Genomic DNA, 24,572 nt, shown 5'->3' with positions numbered 1-24,572 from the left:
TTCTCGCTTTAGGACTCTCTTGCCATCTCCTTTGGGGGGGGGGTGCGTCTGTCTTCCCACATTCCTTCTTTTGCAAATGCTGCCACAAGACTGTTTGGAATTCGCTGCCTTTGGAGGTCGGGCAGGCACCAATGTTCTATTGCTTCCAGTGCCTCCCGAACACATGGCTGTTTCAGGAAGCTTTCCGTGAATGACCAGCCACGGTTTTACCAATAATGGGATTTTATCAAAACTTTGTTCTTTTAAATTTTGAATTTCTACTATGGCACTTTTATTCTACTTGCTGTTCACCACTCTGAAATCTTTAGATGGAGTACATTAATATTGTAAATAAAGACTTTTTTTGTAAGCAGAAAATCATCCTTGATTTTCTACCTGGGATGGTCATCAGCATGGTCATTGGGCAAATGCCTGGGAACAGTGGGAGTTATAGTCACAGACATCTGGAGGGCACCAGCGGCCTGTCTTGACGATGGCGCATTGGTGCCACAAGCCCCCCAAAGCCCGCAGTTTCGCTCTTGCGGGGTTGCACCACATTATCCCCCACAGCAAGGGGCAAGCCTGGGGTTTATATGGATCATTGGGGGGAGCAGGAAGCTGCTGCTGCCACAACTGCCCATCCCATCCTGGCTCCCCCGACTTAACTCACAGGGCTTTCCCTGCATACTGAAGCCAAGGGAATGAAGAACTTTGCCCCAGCAAAAATGGGGACTCTTCTCCCCACACCAGAGGCAGTGCAAGGGTGTCCCAGCAGTCATTCGGCTTGCTGGCCTGCCACTTCCCTCTTGCCTGGCCAGATGGCAACCAATCAGGGGTCGCCATCTTCCTGGCCATGCCTCCACCTCGCTCCAGAGCGTTGAAAGACAGCAGATGTGCCATCCTCACCTCGCTCTGGAGAAAGAAGTTGGGGTAAGTTCCCGACTTTTCTTCTTTGGAGCTTTGGGAGAAAGCCCCTGGATGGCTCCACAGTGGCTGCTGCATCTTATAAGTGACACAGCACCACCGTGGAGCCACCTCGGGGCTTTCCCCACTTATAGACAGACCCCATGTTGGGGAGGGCTATTTTACACTCATTTGATGGATGGTGCATTACTGTGGTCATTCAGAAGGAATCAAGGCATCCCTTTGCTCACTTGATTTCATTTTTATCCAGGCTTTGTTCAGAGATTTTACCAGGCCACCAAGCATCTTCATGTGATGGAAGAGTAGGCATGACTCCCACCCCTTCCCCCGTTCAGATAATGTCACGAACAGCCCAGAATAGCTGTATCACACAGTGCTTTGGAATATTAGGAATGCATCCAGTCCACTGCACTTCAAACATCAAAAATTATTTACAAAACTCTTGCTTAGATATCATTTAATTTTTGAATCTGCAGCTGCTTGAAGGGGCTGCTTTCAGATCAGCAACAACATCATATAAACTGGGAACAGAACATTAAAAAGGGGGGAAATATTTAAACTTAAAAGGCTACTGTCAGGATGCATGTTAAGTCTAGGTTTCAATTATTTACACCTTATGTGAAAGGGGCAATTTATAAACAATGAAATATATATGAACAACTGTAAAGGTACATATCCCCTAGAATGTCAACACAGTGCTTCATCCCATCTCCTTTGAAATACACTCTTTATTCAACACACAGGCAATTGATCAAATCAGCAGACTGATACACACACACCACATAGACTGATCTACCAGATGAAGTGCTCTACTTGTATTTCAGGTAGTTTAGTCCCACTGACATTAAGAAGAACCAATTGGCTTCAGTCCAGGCACTTTGGACTAGATGGCTGCAGGCTGCCACAGAGGTAAAATGATAAATCCATATACGGTTCATCATGTTGGGTTTTTTCAAGACACTGAGCGGTCTCTTTTGTTCAAGATGATTTCAGAGCTGATTTCCCACAAAATATGATCTGGGTTATCATTCTTTATATCAGGGGTGGGCAACTTGTGGCCTTCCAGATGTTTTGGCCTGTAACACCCATTAGCCCTCACTATTGGCTATGGCTGATAGGAATCCAGAAGGACACACGAAGCCCACACCTGCTTTATGTCATAATTTCCTTGATGTTACAAAGGGGGGAACAAAATATATGGCTATAATTTTTGGTGGAAAAAATGTGAAAAAGTCACAACGGTGTCTAATTATGTGCTCTCCCACCTGAAGTTCAATGCTGAATTATTAATGCGGTTTCAAGTAGTGCAGGTGGCCCCTGAATGAGACTTTTCTCCAAAATGTCGGTGAGCAAAGCACACAATAAATAGGCATTGTTGTGACATTTTCTACTTGTTTTGCTTTTTCTGATTGGAGTATCTCCCTGCCGTTTTCCTGCAATTTTTGGTGGCAACTGTGCTTTCACTGCAACATCTAATCCAGCCCAACCTTGCAAGCTGCAGATATATTTATTCCAAATCAAAGACATTTCTTAAAGCAACTAAGCACATGCATTAGTAAATTTGAATCCCAAATGCACACCCAGGCTCCACCCTGTTATCTAAAGAGTCACTTTGGAAGAAGAAGGTGGCAGTGTCTGGCAGAAGAAACACCACTTCCTGTGGCAGGGAAACCCACTGAAAAAAACAAGGAAGTGTCCCCGAGAGCTGGTTTCCTGGGGCACAGGCAGTGTGACATCTCATTTAACCCTGTCACTGTAGATTACAGTCAGTGTGGAAGATAGCAGGTCCCCAGCAGGAAAGTGTGACCCTTTCCACCCAATTCCCATCCATGTGGCGGATAAGTCTGCATACACCTATCCTGAGTGGTGACAGAAAGGCTGTGGCACTCGAAGCAGAGAGGCTGACAGCCCAGCTAGATCAAGGTGCAGGAATAGGATAATTGAATTAATTTAAACAAAGTGAGACAGTTTTGCCCCCACCTCTCTGAACAAAGGCTTCTCAATACGTCTGATATCTGAGACCTCTGAAAGGCGCACTCCCAGGACTGACAGGCTCTGTAGCTTTGATATGAAATAAAAATCATTTGGTTTGAAGAACGGCTCTCTGGAGCTTGAAAACTTCACCACTCTCACCACAGGATGTTAGGCCAATAAAAAAAAATCCTCCTATTTAATTGAACCTTCATTTGGAGTTCCCAATAGAACCCTTCTTACCAAGAACAAGAATTTTATAAAGTGTCTACAAGCAATACAAAACCAAAATGAATCAGTAGAGTCTGAGCCCAGGGGGATTTCACAGTCTAACATCATGCACATGAAAGTACAGGACAGAAGGTAAGCAAAATGTAAAATGAGAGATGAGGTGCCATGATGAAGGTGTAAGGATGAAGGGAGAGCAAAAAATAAATCAGGGAAAGTTGGGAAGATTTTTTCAGGCCTTCCTCATTATCCCCCCCCCCCCTTTCCTTTTCATTTCTTTGCCTCAAAAAACTGGTAGCTGACAACACAACGATATACAGGCATGCCTACTCAGAAGTCAGTCATACTAACTTCAGTGGTATTCAGTGGTAAGGAAGGCTCAAAACAGGGCAAGAGGACTTAGCAACAGAGGTTGCATGGTGTGTGTCAGGGAGGGGGCATTGCTTCTGTATTGGTTTCAGAAGGGGTTGGAGAATGTTTCATGGTGGAGGGGGAAAGGGAGCATAAAGGTGGATGTTATGCAGTTGCTATGTAAAAACAAATTTCTGGTTAAAGTAATGCAGGCTTTTCCTAGTGTGCACTCAATAAGCAATGTTTTTACAAAGCCCTGAGGAAGTAGGGCTCATCTTACACTCATTTCCTCTCATTTCTAACACAATGCAAGCACTATGAAATGACATGTGGCACACATTCACATTGCAAAGTGATGCCCCTTTCAAACTCCCCCTACTTCTCCTGCAACTACAATATAATGCTTTGGTGTAGGCCACTTGCTCACAATATAAACGCAGCAGGTACTGCGCTGCATTCATTCATGTTTGCCCATCAAGCAGCAATTGCGTCTGGAAAAAAATACTGGTGTCACAAAGGGAAGCAGCATCAGCCAGCTAGGAGCAAGGGCGGGTTCACCATCTCAGTTCATTGTCATTAACAGTTCTGAATATACCTGACGTACCAGGCCAGAGGTCTTTGCCAGCACCTGCTACTTGAGACCCTTTAAACGGAAGATGGTGGGACCTTAATCAGGGACTGTAGACATGCAAAGCATGTCCTCGATACCTACATAATTTATGCATTTATTTAGTTGTTTAAAACATTTCTAACCCACATTTCCATTAAAATGCTTGCACAAAAAGGTTTTTTTAAGTGCATGGTATAAACCAGAAGACATAAGAATAAGAGCTACATCACACCAGTATTTTATCGCACTGTTGTCCTGCCTTGTTTACCATTTTGCCCCGTAACCCTCACATGACATCGTCCCTGTCCTGCAGTCATCTCACCTCTTCACCTCCATTTTCCATGTTTTTCTAGGGCAGCATTTTCTCCTCTACGTGGGATAAAACTACCCTTCCGTCCCCGTGTATTGCTGTCCTCGCACTATGCCACAGAATGTCCTGCTGAAGGGCAGTCTTGCTGATGAAAGAGGAGGGGGACAGTTCTCCTCCAGTGCGCTAAGTTGCTCGAATGGACTTTTGCTGCTCCAACCCCACTCTCATTGCTCTATCATCCAGCCATTTCAACTTCCTTCTTTTTCTTTTTCTTTTTTGCCTGCTGTATGAGGTGCCCAGCCAATGAAATGCTAAATCGCTAAACTTTAGACAACAAAATCAGGGTGGCGGGGGGGGGGGGGGAGGCACCCACATCCATCAGAATGTCCATCAACCGCAAGAACCAATGAACTAGAGGGGGAAGCAGAAGGGGTGGGGTGGGGCAGCAATACCAGGAAGCACAAGCTGGCGCAGGGGAAAAGGAAAACAAGGCGAAATAGCGCAACAATGCACGCACATGAAAGTGACCCGCACTTGACGTGCTAATGAATTGCGGATGCATACCAGGGGAAAAAAGTAGGTGCGTTGGAGTTCTAAAAGAGGCAGCAGACAAAAACTGAAAGAAAACAAAGACAGTATAAAATACCACAAGTCTAGCAAGCCAAATGCCTGCTGGAAACCTTTGCAAGCCATCAGGGACGAGGCAAAGTGGCCCCCCCTTGGAAGGGAGTTCCATGAGCTGGGCACAACTGGCATCCCAACCCAACCCAGAATTATGCCCCCCCCCCCCCGCCGCCCACAAGTTTGTTCTCCTCATCCAGACAACAATGCAAATGTATTGTGTGCAGTGTTATTAGTATTGGGCTGGATCCAGACTTGCTTAACATATACTCATTGAAATCAGTTGGAAACGCTGCCTTATACAGTTTCAGACCCTTGGTCGATCTAGCCCAGTACTGTCAACACTGACTGGCAGCATTGGCTCTCCAGGGTTTCAAGCAGAATTCTTTCCTAGCCCTACCTGGAGTTGCGGGGAATTGAACCTGGACTTCCTAGATGCAAAGCAGGTGCTTTGTCACTGAGCTACCCCCCCTCCCCACAAAAGCTACGTCTTGCTTCCAATGGGTCATGCCATGGGTATAGGCTACATAGTGCCCTCCAGGCCCATCAGCCCCAGTCAGCATGGCCAATAGATAGGGATTATAAGAATTGTAGTCCAAAACATCTAGATGGCATCAGGTTGCCTGGCCCGGTCTATGCTAAGCGTGACTAAAGCTTGGTCCAGCCCAATGGCTTTACCGAATCAGTAGCACCCACCCCACCCCAACTTGGTGTTCCAACCCATTTCCAGGGAAGTCTCTGGGTTCTGTATGCAAACCTCCCATGGGAGAGGCTCCTAGTGGTGTGTTGCTTCTCAGAAAACAACAATTTGCTATCTAGGACCGGCAGACACAGTGTTCTGGCTCTTTGCAGCCTGAGCAAGCTCCTTGTGTTGTTTCATTTTTAATTCTACGGTACACACACACACACACACACACACACACACACACACACACACACAGGACAAGCTCTTTTGGGTAGCAGTAAGCCGTGGCACTGAGAATGGGAAGCGCTCTTGTCTGTGCTGCCAGCTGGGCAGAAGAAGACTGGTGTCAGAGAGCGGCCACAAGCCTAGAACACTTCCCGCCAAACTCAAAGCAAACAATGAGAGAGAGAGAGAGAGAGAGAGAGAGAGAGAGAGAGAGAGAAGGAAACGGCCCCGTGCCAGGCTGCCTGCTGAACATATTTGTATAAGAACGGGTCCCTGCCATGTTCTTGTCAATCATACCAAAAGCATTATTCCCTGCTGAACACTTAAGATGGTAGCTTTTGCTGGTTACTATCCTGGACAATAGGGAAACACAGAGAATTATGTTGTTCACTGTGAGCACTGCAGCTTTGGGAATGTGCCCTCTTTCCTTTCATTCCCCTTCCCCCCTTTTCTTCTTCTTTTTTTCTTTTTTTGCCCCAAGAATTCACCAATGGGACTGTCTCATTTGACATCCTGTAATGTCTGAAAAGACACTTCTGAGGATTGTGCCACATCTGTGGAATTATTCAGGGCTAAAATAGATATAATAGCAGCACAGCCATATGTTTAAATCCAGAACTGCCCCATTTATGTCGAAAGAAGGGGGAGGGAGTCCATTTTAGCAGCCAAAGGGGGATGCAGTCACAGGCTGTTAACCCTTTACTTCTCAGTGGCGTCTCTTCCCACAGTCTGAAGCCAAGGACCCTCTCCCTCAACTGATACCAGAATGGACCTGATGTACTTGGGGAGCTGCAAAAAGGCAAGGAACAGGAACTGGGAAGATGTAGCAACCCTTTGCCCATGCAGCTCTTCAGCCAATAAAATCAGACACCTCACACACACCCTTCATCCTTCATGATTGGGGCAAGACCAGTTAGGAACATAGGAAGCTGGGCCTGTTCAGACAACATGGTAAGCCATGGTTAGAGCGCTAACCTTTTTGCAGCAAATGGTTAGTGAGCATGTTTAAACCATGGTTATGTAGCCAATATGGCTAGGAATGGTTCACACAACATGCTAAGCCATAATGTTTAACTCTAAATCCTTAACCACTGTGGCTTAGCATGATCACTGAGTCAGACCACTGGTCCATGTAGCCTGGAATTGTTGACACTGATTGACAGCTGCCCTCCAGAGTTTTAGGTAGGAGATTTTCCAGCCATACATAGAGATGCCAGGGATTCAACTCGAACCTTCTGCATGTGAACATCTGTGAGTGACCAGTCACAAGCATGCTATAAAGCACTCATCTAAAGAAGCTCAGGGTCTCCTCCCTGGGACCTGTCCAGGGTCCTACAGGATCTGATCTTTCTTGGCTTTGGCTTCTGTCAGGTGGATACATACGTACACCCTGCCTGCTTCCATTGCCTGAGTCCTGAAAAACCACAGCATGCTTGCAACTTGGAATGGAGGGCTGTGGAACAAAGCCTCTCTTGAATAAACCAATATGGATAGAGGCAAGGGAACTGGGGGATGGAGGCCAAGGAGGGGAGTGAGCTAAATGTTGGGGTTCCCTGGCTCAAGACCCTGCGAAGCCTCAGCACAATTCCTGTTGCTCTTAGCTTGGCCACAAGAAGGGCCTGCAGAGAGGCCACGGTAGTCTGTGTCCTCTGTGAGTTTCCAAGTGACTATGACCCACCAGGAAGTAAAGGTCTTTGTGTCCCCCTTCCTCTGGAATAGATAAACATACCTCCTCTGACTATTAATTTTTTCTCCATCTCCTAATATTGCTCAAAACCTCTCCATTCTGCCCCTTGCATGGCCCACCTCATGCTGTTGAAACTCAAGTTCTCCTGGTTACACGTAGGCCTCCAAAGATAGCCTCTCCCTAGTGGCTTCCCACTCTTTACTCATTCCTTGCTTCTATTGCTCTGTCACTGCTGGTCCAGTGCTGTGGGGAGGCAGGGAGAGTGGCAGACATACCCATTACACTTTCTGCTTATATGTGGTCAAAAATAAAACTTGTTAACTGAATCCCGGTTGGTGTTCTGATGTCAGTGGGTGATGAATCTGCTCTGGGTTTCAGTAAGAAACCTTGGAGAGCTCCTTTAGAGTTCTTCTGACTGGTTCTGACTGAAACCCAGAACTGATTCAGCACCCCACTGACATCACAGCCATCAGCCTCCACTGGTTCCCACCACTTTAGTCCACCCCAGTGCACAATCCACAATGTGCAAGCTGTGCCTTCACAAAAGATCCTATTCATTTGGTGTCCTTTGTGAACATGTGTACAGATGTGAGTTCATGTACACATGTCAATGAAGACATCAGGAATAGCCATGGTGACACATGCTTGCAATGAATCTAAGCATTCTTCTTCCTGTTAGCACTTCCTTTGCTTGAAGCAATAAAATGCAACTGTCTCAATCTATCTAAAGAAAGCCACACATGCCACCAATGCAGATCAGCATCTGGATCCAACTTCACTTCTGCACTGGGATGCTGTAAGATTATTTCTTCATTTGAAATTTTACTAAATATGTGTAAGATTGGGGTTATAAAAGCTTGTTGACATAGCAGAGAGAAAGAAGCTTTTGGGGGCATAGAATGGGTTTAAATGGGTGTACAAGTGATAGGGTAGTGCTTTAATATTAAGGGGGCAAGTAGGCATACACACATAGAAGAACACTGTATGAAGGTTTAGATGCTTTAGTTTAGATTAGACCTGATGAAAATGATTTGGAAATATGATTTGATATTGCTCAAAGACATTGCTCCTGAGGGCTTGCGACTTGATATTGCTCAAAGACATTAGTCAAAAGAACTTGTGATATGTATTAATTATAACTAGATGAAGGTTGATGGTCAAGAACAGGTGAGGTTGTGGTTTGAAAAATCCCTGTGTCTATAAGAACAGAGAAGTAAAGTAGACAGTTGACCACATAAAAAGCAGAAGTAATGTCTATCTTGACATCAGAAGGGATGGAATATTCTGGGAAGAGGATGATCTAAATTTATGGCCTAGACCAATGGATTTAGCTACTTCAGAATAAATTAATATGTATTAGGAGGGAGGTCTTTGTCTCTGAGAAGGGTATTTAAGTCTGAACACAGAGGACAAAGATGACTTGGTCTTGCCTGGGAGAGATGGGAGACCCTCTGTGAAGAAGAGCACCTTTGCAGAGTCAGTATGAATGAGGCAGTTACTTCTCTTTTTTCTTCTCTAAAACCATCAAGACTTCCACTGATTTCAGTGGTGATTTAGATGTAGTTGCTGGCCCTGAAACCAGTCTTTCTTGAGAGGGGGGAGGAGTCAGCACCGGTGTTGTCACATTGTTATTGATGGTGTGTTTGTCTATGTTTGTCTTTGCAAAGATCTTGTTCTCCAGAAATCTGCCAGACTTGTGAGTATATTCTCTTAATTTGCTTGGCTGAATGAAAGTTCGTGTGTCTGTTTAACTTTAACTTTCTTAAATTATTGTAATAAATGTTTTAAAGCTATAACAGTTTCATTAAAGTTTGTGAGTCTGAGTAAAGTCAGTCATTCTGGGTGTCTATCTCCAGATCTTCTTTTTCATCTACTATAGTGGAGAATTTAAGGAGTACTGCTGCAAGGTACTGCAGGAACCTCACGCTTCCAAGCAGCCTATGTTCAGCGTCCCTTAAAATAAAAGTCACCTGAAAAATCCCTTTACAATGTTCATTCAGGCTCCCTTGAACTGGCTAGACAGATGTGGATTCCTGCATTGAGCAGGGTTGGACACGATGGCCTTATAGTCCCCTTACAACTCTACTATTCTACGTATGATTCTATGCGTCTTGCAATGGGCATCCCCACTAGAAGCCACTGGTGGTTGCAACAAGACTTTGGGTTGTGAGAAAACAAAATCCTATTCCCATCCTTCCCTCCCACCACCCTCCCCACTCCTGGCAAATGCCTCTACTGAATTTTTGTTATATGGATTATGCAATAGTCACAAGCACCAATTGGACAGATTCTAGCTGGTACCATAATTTTAATGTGTGTTTTTTTAAAAGAAAAGAAAATGTTTTTCACATTGATAATAGGTTGAGAAATGTTCTGTATACTATCTATGTCATGATACATATCGGAAGATCAGTCTTTCTGTATACCAGTTCTCTTTCTGCTTTGGCAGACAAAAGAAAGATGATCAGGAAACTGTCATTATAGGTATTGTAGTCCAAAACATCTGGAGGGCTCCAGACTGCCTATCCCTGCCCTAGTTCTTTTCACCAGCAAAGATGTTCTGCACATTCATTCTGCCTATTGGTCTAAGTTACTCCGCCGAGGTCTAAGCCAGTTCTGAAAAGAGAATTACCTGCACTGCAACATTTGTACTTCGAAGGAGAAGTATGTCAAGGAAGAGACAGGACGTTTCAAAACCCATTCCAAGTGCAGGTATGAGTCCTGGGCTGATGATAGTGAGATACAGGAAATGAGAGAATCACTGAGGTTGCTGAATGGAAAGAAGGGAATAGAATGGAAAGACTCACAAAAGATTCAAAGTGCTGGTATTAACATTTAAAGCCCTAAACGGTTTGGGGCCAGGTTATCTGAAGGAACGCCTCCTCCCATATGTACCTACCCGGACCTTAAGATCATCTACAGGGGGCCTTCTCCATGAGCCCCTGCCAAAGGAAGTGAGGCAGGTGGCTACTAGGAGGAGGGCTTTCTCCGCTGTGGCACCCCGGTTGTGGAACGAGCTCCCCAGAGAGGTCCGCTTGGCGCCTACACTGTACTGCTTTCGTCGCCAGCTGAAGACCTTTTTATTCACTCAGTATTTTAACACTTAATTTTAACTTATATTTAAATTTTACTGTTTTAACTCTGTATTTTAATCCTATATCAACTTTGCTGTGTGGTTTTATCCTGGTTGCGCTTTTTATACTGTATTTCGTAATTGTGTTTTAAACTGTTGGGTGTTTTACTGTGGTTTTAATTTTTGTGAACCGCCCAGAGAGCTTCGGCTATTGGGCGGTATAAAAATGTAATAAATAAATAAATAAATAAATAAATAAATAAATACTGCAAGACTTGAAGGCCAAATGAAAAAGAAAGAGTAGAGAATTCTGCCCACAACTGTCCCACCCAAAGATATTGTCCTATCTTTTCTGTATGTCCTGTTGGGTCAAATAAGCACATAAACAACAGCTCCTGTGGAAATATCAATTATGAAGCCTTCCTCCAGAAGACTAATGGTTACATTAAAATGAGTGAAGATAAATTATTTTGGGCCTGTGCGTGTTAAACTGCAGCGCTGTTTCCCCTTAAATGTGCAACTTTGTTCTTGTCTTGCTCGGAAAATGCCAGTGGAAAGAAACACTTTCTGCTTGAAAAGAAGGAAGAGTGGTTTTGCATCCTGAATTAGGCTTTGAAACTTCAAAGTGTTCCAGAAAAGATACTCAATGGCAGTTAATCGAAAAGGAACGATAAATTTGCAACCTAATTGGAAGACATCTACAGTTAGGCTGCAGTTGGACCTCTCTCCTGCTCTCCCCCTGCAATTTGCCCCGTGACTCCGTACGGGTTCCGCTCTGAAGAGGCAGACGTATCGACAACAAGCTTGGAGATGTCAAAATGGGGCCAAAGTCAAACATTATGAAGGAAAGGGAAATTTGCAATGATGGAAGTTGTTTCCTGAGCTTAAAGGAATTAACAAACTTTCTGTTTCAGCGTTAATCCCGTTATTTTGATTCATTCTCACTCCAGCCTAATTTGCGCCCTTACAGCAAAAAATAAATAAAATACTTTAATGTGACAGCAGCTTCCTCTGTCATTGATTAGCATGAAACGGAAACATAAGAAGAGCCTTGCTGGATCAGACCAATGGCCCATCTAGTACAGCATTTTGTTCCTGCAATGGCCAATCAGATGCCCATGGGAAGCTCACAAGTAAGGCACAAAAGTTCCCTCCCATTCATGTTCCCCAGGCACTGGTATTCAGAGATATGTTGCTTCTCGTGTTCTAGGATCATACTGTCTCTGATACCAGAGGTAATATATAGTCATCATGAGTAGTAGTAGCCATTGATAGCCATATTATCCATGAATTAGCCACTCTAGCCACTACCCCACACTGAAAGCCAATGTAGTGTAATGGCTAGAGTGTTGGACTGAGAGGCAGGAGATCAGGGTTCTAGTCCCCACTTATCCATGGAAACTCACTGGGTGATTTTGGGCCAGCTACAGACTCTTGGCCCAACCTACCTCACAGGGTTGTTGTTGTAAGGATAAAATGGAGAAAAGAAGGATTATGTACATTGCCTCGGATTCCTTGAAGGAAAAAGGCAAGATATAAATGTAATAAATAAACAATCCTCTTTTAAAGCCATCCACATTGGTGGCCAACACTACATCTTGAGGAAGAGAAGCATGCACGTTGAGGGAAAGGTACCACATGGAAGAGATGTCAACCAGTGAAGTACGGCATTGTGGTACAATGGATGTTTTGGACTGGCCTGCTTATGGTAATCCTATTGGGCTCTGGTTTGTTATTTGGGCTCACAGCATCTCCACAGGAATCAGTCAGTGCACAAAATGATTGTGCCTGACACAGAGCACCATCTGTCTGACCAGGGTTGGACATGCTGTTGCACTATCCCATCCACTTCCATTTGTTTGCTAATGAGATTTGGCATGACTTGGAAAGAAAGGGGAGAGGAAAATGCTGTATGGTCTGATCAACTGTTCTTGACTAAATTAATTGAAGCTGGTCATCTTTGTGCAGTAAAAAGCAGTGGACAAAAATCAACATGAAAAGGAGGAGAGGGTATCCGGAAGGCAACAGCTATTATTAGCAGTTCACTTACTACAGAAGATTGTGTTGCTCTCATACTCCAGCCCTTGCGCCTTTAGGATATTTTCTTCAACTTCATTTCGCACTAACCAGCCACCTATTCATTAGAGGAGGCCAGGAATAAAATGAGGTCACCCGGTTTCTGAAAGGCAGCTATCCCCCAAAGTATTTGAGGCTGTCAAGAGCGAGGGCTGACAGACCTTCCAACTAGAAAGACTCCTATCGCGGTCATGCAGCTCTGCCTGGAGGCCTCTGCTAAACCCTCCTCTCTCCACCCTCCTCTTGCAACTTTGCCACTTAGCACATTTGCAAATGTTTAAAAAGCTAGGGAATGCTGCTAGCAGACATTCAGGTTTGCTAAGAAATATTGAGGTTCAGAAACAGGGGCATGCCGTACCGAAGCTCCGTGACAGCAGCGTAATGAAAACATGTGGGGAAATCCTGAATTCCCCTCTTGTTATTTATTTATTTATTTTCAGAGCTGCTGCATCTGAGTGGATCATTTTGCATTTATCAATACAGGGTGGAGAGTATGTTTGTCCATTATTTTTGTGGATGTAATAGCTTCCCCCGCTTGATTTTTAATCCCCATGATGGGGGTGGCAATTTTGGGGGGAAATGGGGGTTGCTGGGTGAGAAGGTTTAACCCCCTATCCATGTATGGTGGTCCAAATCCAGATTAGGGCTCTGCATGCTTACACTAAGGTAAAAGCTAGTGTGGTGTAGTGGCTGAAGTATTGGACTGGGAGTCGGGAGATCTGGGTTCTAGTCCCCACTCGTCCATGGAAACCCACTGGGTGACTTTGGGCCAGTCACAGACTCTCAGCCCAACCTACCTCACAGGGTTGTTGTTGTTTTTGTTTTTTTAATTTTTAATTTTCAATACTTAAACATACACCATTACAATTAAAAGAAAAACAACATACTACATAAATGTTGAGTAACATTAATATCATATATTCTCACTTAATCTATATAACATAATCATACTTAACATAAAAGTGCACCCCCCCACCTCGGGATCTTATTCCTGATTCCAAAATCTCATAATTTCTTCTGCTGGTGGTTTCCCACTTCCCTTAGAAAACACAAATATTAGGAACTGTTTCCAGATTCCTTCAAAATCATTCGTTTTTGCTATACCTCTTCTCACTTTAATATTACATGTCAATTTATCATTAATAGCTATATCCCATACTTCTTTATACCATTCTTCAATAGAATATTCCCCTTGAATCTTCCAGTTCCTAGCTACCATCAGCCTTGCTACAGTCAGCAAATTCGTTATCAATTCCTTAACTTCTTTTTTACATTTTAAATCTTAAAATGTAAGCATACAGCATAGGTAAAGTGACACGTTTTATGGGACCTGGATTTATTTGAAGGCTGCTGTATGGGTAACAGAGTTCCCCTTCAAAAACAAACAAACAGTTTTTAAAAATAGCCTAAGAAATGGACAACCTATCTGCATGCTGGACCCTTCTCTAGGTGAACGGTGCCTGTCAAAATAAGTACTTTTTGTATATTGTATATTGCGAAATGTGTTACCACTTTTTTCAGCCTCTCTCTCAAAGTGACCAAACCAATTCAAATATCCTTACTGCCAGAGCAACACAGACAGCTGCTAGCCAAAAGACAACAATAAAAAGATTGTCATTGCTTGCAACAAACAATAAGGTAATTCTATTTGGCAGGACAAATTATAGCCTGCAAAGATCTTCTGGCTCCCAGGGAAGCCCTGACCTTCTTTTGGGCATTGACTGAGCACCATAACATAAACTTCAGTTGTACGCTAACAGGTGACTCTAAGCTGCCTTACCAGCTACCATCTTGAGCAGGAAGTAAAGCCATATTTTACTGTCAGATATCCTACTGGTAGGCACAAATTATAGGTTTCATTTTCTGAAGAGAAGGGATTTAAACAAACAAACAAAAAAGGTAAGTAAACTCCAGACTGCCAAGGATAGTCTTTTTGAAGGTGAGAGGGGGGGAAATGCCCAAATACACTTCATCCCATTCAGTTCCTTCTGTTGAAGACAAAAACTTGTTTTGCAGATACATTCCTGCTGAAGAATCTGAAACCAACCAGGCTCCCTCTGTGATGACAGGATTGCCTTCCATATTTGGTTCTGCTTCCAAATAAGGTGCACACACTCCCCGTGTGCCTTGCTTTCTTCCACACTTGCCAAATTTTTTAATTATTATTTTTTTGCCACCACTGTGGCAAATTTGATGGCAGAAACCATATTGATGGTGGTGAGCATGCAAACGTGGCAAGGGGGTCACATACAGCCTATGGGCCAAAATTTGCCCACTCCTGGTTTGGAAAAATATCAGCTAGAAAGACAATGGGTTGGATCCTGGATCTGCCTTAAATAGACAGAAGGGCTCTGCACAATAGAAAGTGCCCCCCTCGGTTTTGTGGGATCCCCCTCCCCCTGCAGTACGACTCACCCCACATTCAGCAGGGTCAATCAACCCTCTGTGCTAGGGTGATCATATGAAAAGGAGGACAGGGCTCCTGTATCTTTAACAGTTGCATAGAAAAGGGAATTTCGGCAGGTGTCATTTGTATATAGGTAGAACCTGGTAGAACCCTCTTCTTCACAACAGTTAAAGTGCAGGAGCTATACTAGAATGGCCAGATTGAAAAGAGGGCAGGGCACCTGCAGCTTTAACTGTTGTGATGAAAAGGAAATTTCACCAGGTTCTCCATATATACAAATGACACCTGCTGAAATTCCCTTTTCCATACCACTGTTAAAGATACAGGAGCCCTGTCCTCCTTTTCATATGGTCACAGTACAGACTCTGTGCATCATTATCACAGGGACAGCCGTGAAGGGACAGCCGTGAGGAGAAGGGGGAGGTGAACCCTGCTCCTGCTTGCCCAGGTGCCTGCAGTTAATTCTGGATTTGAAACCCTCAGTCTTTATTTTATCATATTTTGTGATGCACTTCTGAAGAGCACGTCGCTACAGAGGCCGGATCTACACTAGTCTTATAACGTTGCTAGTGTCCCTTTCTAACGTGGTTCTCTGTATCGGTTCTCTGTAGCTGTAACGTTACTGCAGGGCACATTGTTAAATCCTTTTGTTGCTGTGTTTGCTCCGCCCACTGCCTGCCTCATTCCTAGCCAGCAGTGCAGGGCAAGTCATAAGCACACACAAACTCCCTCCCTCCCAAAACATCTTAACACAAGTCCCAGGGAATTGTCTCAATGCACAGGAGCTAGCCACTTTGCTGAAGCTAAGCTGGGTCAGGATTGGGATGGGAGACCAAATTGAAAAGTTTTAGCAGCAGCCGCATTTAAGCCCTGCTGGTCATGAGTTTTGGACTTTGGACCCTTGTTAATTTTCCTGCAAGGAGCTACAGCTCCTTTGCAAAGAGGGGGGAAATGTTTTTTAAAAAATCATAAAACAACAACCGATGACCCAATTTGATTCAAATTTTAAGGCAGGACGCATGGGAGTACTTCACAATAAAAGCAGATTCTAAGGTGGAAAACTTCTGAGTCCTTTGCATACAATTGTCAGTGATTGCACAGTATAAGGCTGGTGTGATTTATCTGCTGTAGCAGATAAGATAGCAAACGGGGCGAAGGAAGGAGAACAGGAAGTGGGCGGAGCAAACTCAGCAGCTCTGGGTTGCGAGAGGAGAATTACCGGTATAAGGAGGCACATGAATCTGCAGCCACGCTGGAACTAAGAAACAGAACCTGTAAGTACGACTCATTTACAACATTGGAGACCCAGGGTCACGTGATGCTATGTGTCACAGTAACCCATTCAAAACGTTAGAATAACACCAGTGTAGATTCCCACAGAGTGAAACAGGGGAGCCACAGCCTTTTGGGATGTGTCCATTGCTGAACTTGACCACTTTAGATTGGAAGAGGGGAGAAGGTCAAATGTCCGACTGCTTGCCTACCTTAAAACATCGCCTTGTATAACTGTCTCCTTTTCTGCCAAGGCAACTGTAAAAGAAAAGAAAAGAAAAGAAATAAACCAACCCACATATACACAGTATTATGACCAATGCCTCTTGACACTACCTCAGGCAGTATAAGATATGGCTGTACTTGCAACTCCCAAGAATTTCAGCACTTGATCAATCCTCTTCGTAAGATATACCTTTCTTTGCAAATCACACACCATCCTCTGTCCATACAAGCCACAGTTGACAGGCACCCCTAAGGCAATGGCTCAAGAAGATCTGTGAAAGAAGAAGCTGCATTGTTCAAAAAACCAAACCACACCAAGCAAACAGCTATTTATTTATTTAAAACATTTGTATCCCGCTCTATATCACTAGGATCTCAGGGTGGCATACAGATAAAATCATACAATATAAAACAATAAATATACACAGCTAAAAACAAATTAAACCATGAATCAAGTTAAAACCAGTATATAATTTAAAAGCAATAAAAACAGTTAAAACAATGTGCAAACTTGGTGAATTTAACCATTAAAGGCTTTGTTAAAAAGCCATGTTTTCACATAAAACATGGAATAAAATCAGCGTTGGCGCCAGTCAAGCCTCCAAGGGGAGGGCATTCCACAGCTGGGGTGCCACAACAGAGAAAGCTACACGTGATACAGGGTGCCTTCGGTCAAACAGGCGCCCAAAGGTACCACGTCTTTTTCATTTCCAAATGTTTAGCTTACCTGGCCAAGCTGTTCAGGCTTTACAATAGCTCCCAGGTGGGAGGTCCTCTGATTGGCCTACAACTCCACCTAGAAAAAATGCAGAGGGGGGAATGGGGGGTGTTAGAAATATGGCAGGTTCTTGTCCCTGGCCTTAGGTACGAAAGACGAGCGTAGAAAAAGCACTGCAGAGGACACCACGTATCAGTATACTGAGGTGCGACTCGAACCGGGTCGGACCCTGATCGGAGCTTGCACACCACTTTTATTCACATAGGGTCAGCTGACAATGGAAAAAGGGGAGTGGAATGAAGGGGGTGGGATGCACAAAGAAAAAGGGGAGTGGAATACATTTACACAACCTGTGTGAGAGAAGTGGGATACAATTATAAAACCTGTGTGAGAGGAATGGGCTAAACAGGATACCTTTACCTAATCCCATCTCCCTTCCCTGCCATTCCACATCTTTCTGGAATGTGTGAGTCAGCCACTTCCTCTTGCAGGGTCCACAGAAAACACAAAGGGCAGCTTAGAGTTCAATTAACCCCTTCATTTCTTACAATCCCCCCTTTGAGACTCACTTCCTCTTTAAAATGATGTGAAGTCTCACTTATCTGTTTTACTTTCACGAGGTATCACGGTGTATTTTCTTCTCGAGTCTCGATCTTGCTGGCTTAGGGCTATGTAGGTAACTCTTATTTGCTTTTGAGTGACTGACTCAGACACATTATGAATCAAAACAGTAAGGCAGGGAATACAGCATGGCAATAAAAGAAACAGTAATGACACCATAAGCACTATGGGAACCAGACTGCGAAGCCATCTAATATCAGGCAACCATGACCATAGCCAAGAAAAGATAGAATCACTTCCCTCATTCTTCTAAGGGCCTTCTTGAATCAGCGTTTCCATATGATGGATAGTGCGGTCAATACTTGGTGCATAATCAGAAATATACATACAACAATGGGACTTGATCAAAACACACACACCTCTTTTCGCGGCTAAAATAAAATCGAGGGCTTGGCGATTTTGTAAGGCCACATTCCTAATTTCACTTTGTTCCTTGGCTAACATTTTAACACTAGAAATTGTATCATTGAACAAACTCTCCGTCTAATTGGATAATAGGTGTAAGTCTCTATAGTTAAAGGCAACTCCCACTCTTGGAATTATTCTTCTAGCAACCTCCGTCCCTCAATTAAATCTTAAGGGAGAGTTAACTTCCCTTCGATTACGAAGCCTTTTTTTGATTGTGACCTATGATGAATAATTAAAGGGGATTGCATGCACTACCAATCTTTTACTCTTCCCCTTCCCGGTGGAACATGCAGACACATCTAACAATCAGATACATTTAGGGTTTTTGACAATTGCTTAATATCCTGAAAATATGCATTTTTCTCTCATAGATGTTTTTCTTTATACTCAAGAGCATATACCTGGGAAGGAATGGTAAGGAACAACACAATTTTTGCCCACATTCTCATGATTTCGCAATTGCAAACCTCAATAGATTTTCTTGTGTGCTACTGTTCATAGGTACAGATTTTAAGCTTAGCCTTCCCAAGGTGCTTTGACGTGTATGTCTTTTCCTTGCTGGCTTCTTGTGTGGGACCTCTGTCAGCTTCCGGTACTGTGGCAGAGGGACCTACGTTGGTGTCCTCAGGGATGTATGGCTTTAACCTATTACAATGTGTCCACTTAGTTGATCCTAGCAATTTTATACAGGCATGCGTCACCAGTCCAACCACATATGGCCCTTCCCAAGACTCCCCCAAAGTCACTTTATTCTACTTGTTCAGCCACACTCGGTCTCCTGGCTTGTATTGATGCAAGGGGGCGTCCAAGGGAAGTGTCTGGGTCGTCACTGCATATTCTCGAAGCTGTAAGAGACATAACTGAAGGCCAGTTAAATGTTCTCGTAATTGGCTGTCTCCTATCTCCCATGTAACTCCAAATGAATGTGGCCAGGGAATGGGGGGGTGGAAATCCAAAAAGCATCTCAAAGGGAGACACCCCCAACCCCTTTCTGGGCATGATTCGAGCTTTTGTCAGGGCTATTGGTAACGCCTCTACCCAAGACATCTGAAGTTCTATTTGTAATTTTTGCAACGTGCTCTTCAGAGTCCTATTCATTCTTTCAACCTGCCTTGAGGCCTGAGGCCTCCAGGGTGCATGCAGCTTCTACTCAATTTGCAAAGCTTGTGCAAAAGCCTGTGTTACTTTTGAAGTAAAATGAGACTTTAAGTCACTCTCTAAACATTCAGATACTCTATACCTGGGGACAATCTCTTGTAATAGTTTAACAACCACAATGCGAGCTGTACAGTTTCTACAAGGAAACGCTTCTACCCACCCCGTAAGCTGGCAAACAATAACCATAAGATATTTATATCCCTTGGAGGGCGGGAGCTCAGCAAAATCAATTTGCACTAGTTGGAAAGGGTAATATGCAAGCAGCTGACCACTTGGTGGCACTTCTTTTGCAGAAGGTCCAGCCTTCTGACATACTTGACAACTCTGGGTGACCCGCTTCGCTGCCATGGTGATCCCTGGGCAAAACATTTGCCTTTTAACATATTCAATCAGGGCTGTCATTCCCGGGTGCCCCAACTGGGCATGAATCATTACAGCAAGGGGGTGCACTAAGGCCTCTGGGATATAAATTCTTCTATCTGGGAGCTTCTTCTATCTTTCTGGGAGGTCCGTCACGGTCAGCTCTTTTTCTAGCGGCCTCTTGCGCTGCCTCATCTGCTAGCTGGTTTCTTTTTCGAAGGTATGGATCAGTGCTCTTCTCGTGTGCCCGCACATGCACTATGGAGACTTTTTCTGGAAGCTTGACAGCCAAAAGCAGTTGTTCTAGCAAACTCTGGTGTTGTACAGGCTGTCCATGTGAAGACACAAACCCCCGAGTGGACCAAAGTCTAGCATGGGCGTGGCAAACCTCAAATGCATACAAACTGTATAAATGTTCACTTCTTGCCCCTCTCCAAGTTCAAGGGCTCTCATTAATGCCATTAACTCAGCTGCTTGAGCTGAATATTTACTGGGCAATTTCTCCAGGTACTTTCGAGCAGGTTTAATCATGATTACAGCACATTCGGTATATCTCTGTCCATCTTTAACAAAGCTGGATCCATCCACAAACATCTCAAGGTCTGGCTTTACAATTCACCTGGTCCCTTCTTCTGCCCCTCTCCTTCCTTCTAAAATGCTGCTATCATCTTCACAGTTCTCTTTTCCTTCGCCCTTTCTTCTTCTTCGTCTCTTCTCTCAAACACCCCCCTTGCTATCTCTAGTAAGGCCAGCAGGGGCAATCTCAGAGCTCCCGGAGTCTTTTGGAGCTTTCTCTGAATATCTGGGGCAGCCTGCCCGATAAATTGCATAGTCATTAAATGCAAATTCTCTGGTAGGCTCATATCAAGGTCCGTATATTCCTCGAACCCTGTCTTCAGCCTTTCCAAAAAGGCAGCTGGAGTCTCATTCTTCTCCTGCCTGATATCAAGGGCCTTACTGAGATTCGGGGCTTTCCTGGCTGACTTTCGCATTCCTTCTAGTAGCAGAGAAAAATATCTCTGGTGCCTTTCTCTTCTTGCATCACTATTCACGTCCCAACCAGGGTCTTGTGTAGGAAGGGCAGCTATAATTTCATTTTTAGTGGCCCCAGGCTTCCCGGACAGAAACTGCACTCTTGCTCTTGCCAATATCGTGGACTTAATCTCCAGCAGGCAAGAATTAAGGAGCGTTTGGGAGTCATGCCATGTGGGGCAGTGGGTACCAGCGAGAGATTCACTCTCCTGACGCGGATGCCATGGGGGCCGTGGGCATGGTATATGGAGGAGGCACAAGATCATCATCTTCTCCTTGCTGAAACACTTCCTTTTTCACAGAATGTTTCAATGATTCTTCTTGAGGTTTTATTCTACGGATCACCATGACAGGGTTGCAGGCAAACACCCATTTGGGTGGTGGCTTAGAGGTGACCACAGTCTGCCAAGGATTAATAAAGGAAACTGATCTAGTCTCCCTGTGTCTGTCACTATAACATGAACAGCGCTAACAAGTGCTGGGGAGAAAGAACCCTCTTTTGGCCAAGAAGGACAGAGAACAGGCCATTCTTTTTCACATAAGTGCTGCAACCTATCCCTCTTCATCTTAACACCATAATCACCACAAAATGCCTTAAAATTCTTCAAACAACATCCTAGAGGCGTTTCCCCTCCTGAACGGGACTGTGCACCACCCATCGTGACGGGGTCCTAGGGTCTGCTCCCAAACACTCTTGCCAATTGCTTTGCTCCTCGCCGGCCCTGATCCGCCTTTCAGCTTGCAATCAGAGAACCGCGGCTAAGAGCTCCACACTCGCTTGGACCGTCGGACCCTGCTCGGAAGGTCTCCTTAGTGTCCTTCAATCAACTCCACACAAGCAGACCCTGCCCTCCCTCTATGTGTCTGGCGTTTCACAGATCACACTCACCGGGTCTCGGTGCACTTCTTCCGTTCCCTCGGCCGACCCTTTAGGCGCGTCTGCAGTGGCTCGAGCCTAGCCCGTTTCCGACCAGTGGGTTCTACGGAGCTCCAAAGCGCGGTCCCACGTTGGAGAGACAGCTGAACTCAGCCGGTCGCGACTTCTCTTCCACCGTGCCTTCGCAGCTTTGGATTACCGCAGCCCACTCAGGGACGGATCCGAGTCCACGGCACCAGAAATTGTTAGAAATATGGCAGGTTCTTGTCCCTGGCCTTAGGTACGAAAGACGAGCGTAGAAAAAGCACTGCAGAGGACACCACGTATCAGTATACTGAGGTGCGACTCGAACCGGGTCGGACCCTGATCGGAGCTTGCACACCACTTTTATTCACATAGGGTCAGCTGACAATGGAAAAAGGGGAGTGGAATGAAGGGGGTGGGATGCACAAAGAAAAAGGGGAGTGGAATACATTTACACAACCTGTGTGAGAGAAGTGGGATACAATTATAAAACCTGTGTGAGAGGAATGGGCTAAACAGGATACCTTTACCTAATCCCATCTCCCTTCCCTGCCATTCCACATCTTTCTGGAATGTGTGAGTCAGCCACTTCCTCTTGCAGGGTCCACAGAAAACACAAAGGGCAGCTTAGAGTTCAATTAACCCCTTCATTTCTTACAGGGGGGCAGGGATGGCAACGAAGAAAACAACCAAGAAAGACTCACTGAGCTCATGCAATTCCAGAGTGCTCTTTCCTCTTAAAGGGACATATACCTAACAGCAGCTTTCCGGGGTCCCAGCCGCAGATTCCCCCCTATTGCTCCCACAGCCTCTCCCATACTGGTGCCCTCTAGCTTAGGGGAGGCTGTGCCACCAGATTCTTTAACTGCAGGTGCCAGGGACAGTTTGCTTCTGCGCATAAACATGTGTGCTGCTATTGAGCTATGGCCTATCCCTGTAGCATTTAAAGATTCAGTCTCCACCTGCAGCCTGAGGTGGCATCGTCCAGCAACAGATACTTCCTATGAGGCTGTTGACTAGACATTTGGTCTCTTTAATGCTGTACAAACTTGGGCAGAATTCTTCCCATTCTCATGTGAAGAGGGGCTGAGGCCAAGAGGCAGCGGCTGGCTTAAAGCCACCCATGGAGTTTATGGCTGAGGTGGTCTTCACACCAGGGACTTTCTGGTTCTCAGTTCATCCACAGCTCGCATTTCCCTGCATTTTTTAGCAGCTACGAAGAAATTATCGCCTTGGACCTCCTCTTCCTCTGCCGCGTCCTCTTCCTTTTTATTCACTCAGTATTTTAACACTTAATTTTAACTTAAATTTAAATTATACTGTTTTAACTCTGTATTTTAACCTTATATCAATTTTGCTGCGTGGTTTTATCCTGGTTGTGCTTTTTATACTGTATTTTGTATTTGTGTTTTTAACCTGTTGGTTGTTTTATGATGGTTTTAATTTTTGTGAACCGCCCAGAGAGCTTCAGCTATTGGGCGGTATAAAAATGTAATAAATAAATAAATAAATAAAAATCCAGTTCATCACCATGCAATACTAGTTCTCAGTTATATCTACACCAACAGTTCTCTATTACTGTTAGGTGTTACTGCTAAAGAGTTGCCATTCTTAGGGTGGCCATATATGCTCTCCTATAGAAGGCAGTCATATATTTGAAGGGCTGCCAGAGAACTGTCCGTTATTTTGAAGGACACTCCAGTCCATGTCCAGTTTAGAATACAGATGACCATCAGAAGGGGGAGCAGCAGGAGCTCATCAACTAAGCAAAGCACACAGGTAACCTGATCACACTTTTCCGCACTATGGTGAGATGTGCGATTTCTGTTTAAATTCTAACAATTATTTCTAAATTTGCATCTATACATAAAAATTAGCATATGCAAATTGGTGTCCTCTTTTTTGGTGATACATTTCTTCTCTTTTGGTGAGTCATAATTGGCCAGCCTACCCACTATGCAGAGAGAGCTTCCTGAGGAGAGTCTCTGTGATGTAAATTGTCCCCCATCCATATGACCCTGTTCTGGGAGGGAGAGAGAGAGAGAGAGAGAGAGAGAGAGAGAGAGAGAGAGAGAGAGAGAGAGAGATCCAAAAACACATAGCTGGGAGGTTCTCATACTTCTAGCAGTTTCCACTCCTTCTGAGAAGTCAGAAGTTGGCTCAGGCTAAACAAAATCCCCTTTAGTAATAGCACTGTCATAAGTGAGTGAGGGACCATGTAAGGATTTCTGTGGGCCCAATCTGGCCTACCAGTCTCCATGCGTACCAGTGGCTTTATGCAACACTGGTCCTACCACTGGAAAGAGTGAGGCAGAGGGCAGATGTTAGGAAATTACAGCAAGATGTGGGAAGATGGAGCTATGTGCCATGTGGTCTGCCCTGCACCCCCTAAGCTAGTCTGCTGCCTTCTAATGCAGTGAAAGATGCTGTCCTATTACGAGTGTAGAAGACAAATTCAACTGCCACTTTAGTCAGCTTTTGTACATGGAATGGAAGGGAGCTGCATTTTGTCCTTTGCGGAGGCAGAAAAACGTCTTGGACTTATTTTTTCTTTAAAGTTCTGCAGGTGCCTGCGCAGTGTCATATTGGGGATTCTTTGCGAGGCGGACCTCTCTGGGGAGCTCATTCCACAAACGGGGTGCCACAGCGGAGAAAACCCTCCTCCTCCCAGCCTTCAAAGTCTCAACATGGTGGCAGGTTTAGACAACATTCCAAAAGAATATAGAGGGA

The sequence above is a fragment of the Elgaria multicarinata genome, chromosome 6, assembly GCF_023053635.1.
Source record: "Elgaria multicarinata webbii isolate HBS135686 ecotype San Diego chromosome 6, rElgMul1.1.pri, whole genome shotgun sequence".
Classification (NCBI taxonomy): domain Eukaryota; kingdom Metazoa; phylum Chordata; class Lepidosauria; order Squamata; family Anguidae; genus Elgaria; species Elgaria multicarinata.
This window is presented reverse-complemented; position numbering follows the sequence as displayed.